The sequence below is a fragment of the Neltuma alba genome, unplaced genomic scaffold (genome assembly GCF_004799145.2).
Source record: "Neltuma alba isolate B1F8T4 unplaced genomic scaffold, ASM479914v2 tig00012172_pilon, whole genome shotgun sequence".
Lineage (NCBI taxonomy): Eukaryota > Viridiplantae > Streptophyta > Magnoliopsida > Fabales > Fabaceae > Neltuma > Neltuma alba.
The window spans coordinates 114724-121545 of NW_021636717.1; positions in this window are offsets into that span (position 1 = coordinate 114724).

Below are 6822 nucleotides of genomic sequence, written 5' to 3' on the forward strand. Positions count from 1 at the left end.
ATTAAAATTTTTATTAAGAGAAGTGTCTACATTTAATGCTTAAAAGTATTTCAAATAGGATTGTCTCTAATAGAAAGATACATATACTTTAGTCCAAAAAAAAAAAATCCTTTATCCCCACTGCTCCACAATCACATGTCATGAAACCGGAGAAAGAAAGATCTGATCACCAGACCACCTCACTCGGTAAACGAGTTGAGTTGGGTAGGCCCACGCTGTAATAAAATCTATATTTAAATACGGTTTTAATAATTTAGGTTTAAAAGTTTTTATTATTTTTATTTCTGTATCTATTACAATATTAAATTATCATAGATGATGAAGGGGTTGCGAGAGATCAATGCTCCTTTAGAAATGTTGTGGATGAAGCTAAAGCGAGTTTTGGTCACTCATGCAGTAGCCTGTTATCCTTTTTTTCAAAAAAAAAACAAAACAAAACAATGGGTTGCTTTATTTAATCCATTATTGGATTCGATTAATTAAACTTAGTACGCTCCTCCGATTCTTAATATAAGACCTATTTAACTAATATGATTAGATTAAGAAAGTTAGGTAAGTTAGTTAATTATAAGAAATATGACATGTTTTCCCTAAAACACCATAATTATCTTCCTTAATATCATCTCCCTCTCTCTTCTACTTGATTATGACTAAGAAAGTATCATAAGAGTAATTTAGAAAAAATTGATAAATATAAGAAATATATCTTATATTTAGGACCAAAATTAACTCAATAATTAAATCTTATATTAAGAACTGAAAGAATATAATTTACACTTTTAAGAGGGATTAGTAATTATTAATTTACACTATTATTAATCAGTTGATTTATGGACTAGTATTCTTGTTAAATGCTTAATTAGTTAGTGATTTATATGCAATAATTATATATACTTGCAGAACACAGCTTTGATGGCTAGCGATAAATATGCACCTAAAGAAAAGGATGGCTGCTTGCAAAGGCCACCGAAGATCCTGATGCAAACGAAATAACGTTCTTGCACTGCCATTAATTTTTGGGACAAAGAGCTATTTTTTATAATACCAAGAACCAAAAGGAAAAGAGAAAGGTTAGGTTAGTCTTACGTTGTCCTTCATTTATAATTGATCAATATATATAGAGAGCTTTTGTTAAATATATATACATATATAGAGCTAATTTTAGAATATAAAAAAGTAAAAAAAAAAAAAGAACAAAAAGACAGGTCAGGTTAATGATTCATCACCATATTATTATCATTCATATTTTGTTCAACTGCTAATTTTTTATGCCGGTGAAAAAATCTTTTTGGGAGTTTGGTTTGGTTAGATATAAACGTGACAGGAATCAGCAAAAAAAAATTACTATAACTAATATCAACAAACTATTATATAATTTTAAAATTTTAAATATCATGTCAAATATCCTATTACTATAATTTTCACATGTATAGTGTAACTAAAAGTCTTCATATTCTGGTCAAAAAAAAAAAAACTAAAAGTCTTCATATGCTGGTCAAAAAAACTAAAAGTCTTCATAAATTTTTCTAGTTCTAATAATAATTCTATAGTGGACATTGCTAGGGATTGAAAGATCCTGAAACATTGGGAAAGGGTTTCTTTTTTATTAGATTTTGAAATATAACCAAATTAAAAAAATGAAGATATATAGGCTAATTTGACCCTATCTCTGTATTTAAAATTTTAAAGCAACATGTTTAAAGATTTTTTTTTCACTTGTTTCTCTATATATAGTCCAATTTTATTTGCTATGAGATTTCCACAATGGACTATACAATAATATTTTTTTTAAAAAAAGGTGTGATTTCATAACTTGCTTATACAAATATGTTATCTTTATAAGTGTAAATGCGAGCTTCCTCACGTTTGAGCCACTGTCTCCATATTTATATATCCTTGTTGAATTTCTGCTTTAATACTATAATATTATTCTTAAAGGACTGGAAAAATATCAAACATCAAGAATATTATATTCATTAGACTTTATTTTTTTCATTCAAAATATATACACACATTAAAAATTCTGTGTAAGTGATTATTACATAAGAAAAATAAATTTTGAAATGAATATAAATTTTTAAGAAAAAATCAAAAGAATAAGGCAAAGCATGCTCCATGAAAAACAGAAGAAGGTGACATTTAACTTAATTAATAGATCAGTAATTATTAAAAAGTTGCTTCTCTAACTTGTGTTTTTGGGGACAATCTGTCTTTGTTCATGCATGAAACATAGCACAGCAATAGGCATAGGACCAAGCCTTTATATTATGTTATGTGACGTAATCAATGATATCATAAATTCCTTCTGGATTTATGTGGGGCCACATATATGCATTATGACCCATCATTGAGTGCTTTTGCTAATTATATTTTCTTGCCACCCAGCAGCCAGTGCAAATTGGAGTGTTAGCTAATCAATGAGCCTAGCAACCCAAAAAATAAATTAAACAAACAAAGGGTATGCATTGACCCACCATTCTTTTTGCAAACATTATAATAAGTATATATAACTAGTTTTACCAACGGGGTTGGGTTAGTGAGAGGAGGAGACTACTCCCACAACATGATAAATTAAAATTTGAATTTCTGTTGTGAGAGGTGCTCACATTTAGTATCTGATAATATCTTATAAAAGATTACCTACACCCGTGCTTACCAAAAAATATATAATTAGTCTTCTAAATGTTTAAAGTTTACAACAAGTTGCTCTGGTGGTAATGCTACCTGCTATGCTTGAATGGAGTCTCAGTTTTGAATCTAGTGTTAATTAACATGTTAGTTTATTTGTCTCTAAACTTTACTCGATGAGAGTCAATCATTATAATTTTAAGTTGTTTGTAACTCAATCTTACCTTAACTCACTGCCCGCAATTTATATAATTTTAATCATTTAAAATTTTAATTCTCAATATTCAAGAAATATATAATTTTATTTTCTCAATCAATCTTATAAGTTATAATGAATAAAAATGAATTAAATTGGAATGACAAATGGGAAAATATGAAAATTTTAAAGTAGTTAAAATAGCTGCCATGGAGATCTTGATTTTAATTGGTTAATTAAATATAAATGTAATCGTAATTCGTAACCTGCTTACAAAAGTCAAATCTTAACGAGAGTAAGAATAAGTGATAAACAAGACTATAATATTTATAAATATCATCGGTCAAGTAAGTTCATTATCAAATCCAAAACAATGGGATAGTTAAAATTTCTCCTCTTACCAGGTCATCTGTGTCGTGTTCATGTCCATGGAATTCCTATGTAGATTCCAATTAAAAATTCAAAAAAAATTGACATATCCTTGTTGGACTTTTTTTCTTTCAATTATTCCAATAAAAATATCTGAAACAATGGACCCTGGATATATTATCTAAATTTTATGGAAAATCTTACTGTTTAAGAATAGTATAAATAATAACGCAGTTTTTTCAACAGAAAAAATGAAAAGGAAAAATTCATCACATACATTACTTGTTTAATAAGTTTTTTCCCACAAAAATCTCTTCTATTCTATTTGTTTTTATTATTTGCATGCAAACCTCTAAACAAACTTGACACATTCTCATTGAAGCAAATATTGTCTAAAATAATATATTAGGAGTTTTTTTAAAAAAATCGTGTAAACCTTCTTTAAATAATTGAAATCTTGTAAAAATAAAGAAAGAAAAGTTCAAAAAATAAAAACAAAACCATTAAATACAAAAAAAAAAAAAAGTTTAGGTGTATGCATACAAATGCAAAGCTATATCATGAATAGCAATATTAATTTAAAGGTCAGATAAAAAGCAATAACTGTAACTATATGTAAAGGGTCATTAAATATTTATCAACTTGGGTGGGGCATCTAGAAGCCTTACTTTATTTAACGAGAAGTTCTAAGATTTGACTAAAATATTGTCCCATTTTTTTTGGGGAGGGTTTTTTCCCCCGGGAAAGGGGGGGGGGTCTTCCAGACGACTATGATGTGTGAGCATGGAAGATGGGCAGGCTCATAATAAGAATAAGGCCGCAGGTTCATTGGATGTTGACTCACAAGCTTTCTTCACTCAACAAGCACCATGAAACTTCATTTCCTTCCTTCTCAAAGCTATTATGGCTTTTCCCCAAAAATATCACTAGTCTAGCACCTAGGCATCATCAGGCCAAGAGGCCTTTGACATCTCACTTCTATTTTAAGTGGCCATTTGGCTCACCCCCAAAAAAATTATTTCTGTATTTTATGATACAAAATTTTCCGATCTTTGCATTATTCACTTTATAACGCATAAATTCATAAAAATAAGAAGATATTTGGATGAAAACGAAATCATAATTTTAAAAGTAATTTTACGATATACAAAGTAAATATGTGAAAAAGTTTATCTCAAATTTGTTAAAAAATGCTTTTAAGAAATATTTTTGGCAATAGCCAAACACATCCTAAGTTAAACCAAACATGCAATAAAGTTGGAAAAACTTGTTCAATCTAGCATGATGACACCTTAGCCGGCTAAAATTGCCTGGAATAGGAAAATTTGTCTTTATTTGAAAAAAATGAGTTAATTCAAACATGGCCAAAATTGAGCAGACATAAAATTATTTAAGATGGCTGATTTTGCTCTCATGTTTAGTGCTCGACACTCCCACTATATCTTGAAAAAAATTGTTTCTAATAAAAAGATATTTATATTGAAAACAATAGGATGATGAGTTCTATGGTATGCATATCACTACAAAAACCATGCTTTTAGCGATGGAATTTTTTATTTAGGAATGGAAATGGATTAACGACAGAATTTGTTTTGTCGCTAATCCGTCACTAACCTAATTTTTAAAAAAAAATTTAAAATGCCACGTGGCACCTATACCAATCACCACATCATCACCAGTGACCACCTCCACGTGTGCTACCACCTCACCTCTACCTGCCACATCACATGTCACCTCTGCCTGCCACATATCACCACCACATAATTCTCTCCTCATAGTAACTTCTCCATGGCTCGAACCTAGGACCTCCTTTGTGCACCTGTGTGGCTTTACTAGTTGAGTTGCAATGAACCTGTTAACTTATTATGTAAAATTAAATATATATGATATTATTTTACACAAACAATTGTATATACATATATATTATTAAAAACTAAAAATATACTATATGATAATTTTAATCATAACTATTTTAATGAAAAACTAATTTTTAAATATTTTTTATTTTTAAAAAATATTTTTAATATAATTTTAATTTCTAAGGACACTAATTTTGAATTTTAATTATTATTATATTTTTTAATTATTATTAATAATTAAGAGGACTTTATTTTAACAAAATATAAACAAGTTTTCTAAGAAATTGTCTTTCTATTTTCAGTATATACATAATGATGACATGAATGATGACGATATCTTCATTAACACCAACTCTACAAATATATTAATTTATTTTATAATTAAAAATATTTTTAAATCATTATATTCTTAATTGTTATTATATAAATTTTTGTAAGATTATAATTTAAAATAATGAAATTTAAAATTAGTGACGGATTAGCGACGGGATTGCGATAGAATAGAATTAGCAACAGAATTAGTGACAAAAACTTCTGTGACAAACAATTTAGCGATAGAATTAGTGACAAAAATTTTTTACGGAAAAAATTCTGTCACTAATTCCGTCGCTAAATATTTATTGATGGATTTTCCGACGGATTAGTGACGAAATTTAGTGATAGACAGAAATTCTGTCGCTAATCCATCGCTAATATTAGCGACAGAAAAAATTCTATTGCTAATCTGTCAAAAAAATTAGCGACGGAATTTCCATCCCAATTCTATCAGAAATTAGCAACGGAATTTGTTTCTGTTGCAAATTCCGTCATAAATTAGCAATGGAAATTGTTTTCGTCACAAGTTCGGTCTCAAATCAACTGTTCTTTTTTTTTTTGTAGTGTATATAGTTAAGAGCTAGCACACGTGGGAACTAATCCATAGCTGAAGTTCTCTTATACTACTTCCGGTCCTAATTATAAGATATTATTTATAGTCTATAAATAAGGTTTTATAATTAGAACCGAAGGTAATATATTCTTGTGACTTGCTTCACTTCAACTTGCATACATAGAGATTTGCTGCAGATCATTTTCAGGATTAAACGCACTTGTAGTTCTAGAAAACAATTAATCCATGCAGTAGTTGAGTCTTGCTCAATCCTACGAAAACCCTACAATATACGATACTTACGGAGACCTGTTACCTATGTATCACCTCTAGTCATTAATATAAGAGCTAGTTAACTAATTTGAGTAGATTAAGAAAATTAATTAAGTTAGTTATTTGTAATAAATATGTATTGTCTTCCCTAAAATACCTTTGCTGATCATATATATTAATTAGAATTACGATGAAATATTTAACATATACAACTATTATAAGGATTACTTTGAGAAAAATAAATCAATATGAAAGACAAAATAAATTGTCCACATTTTAATGCCTAACAGTATCTCATACAAGATTGCCCATATCTGTGCTTACCAAAAACAAAATATATATATATAATTAGTCTTCTAAATATTTAAAGTTTACAACAAGTTGCTCTAGTGGTAATACTACCTGCTGTGCTTGAATGAAGTCTCAGTTTTGAATCTAGTGTTAATTAACATGTTAGTTTGTATCTCTGTCTCTAAACTTTTACTCCATGAGAGTCGATCCTTATGATTTCAATTTGGTTATAACTCAATTTTATCTTAACTCACTGCACGCAATTTATATAATTTTAATCATTTAAAATTTTAATTCTCAATATTCAAGAAATATACACTTTTATTTTCTCAGTCAAT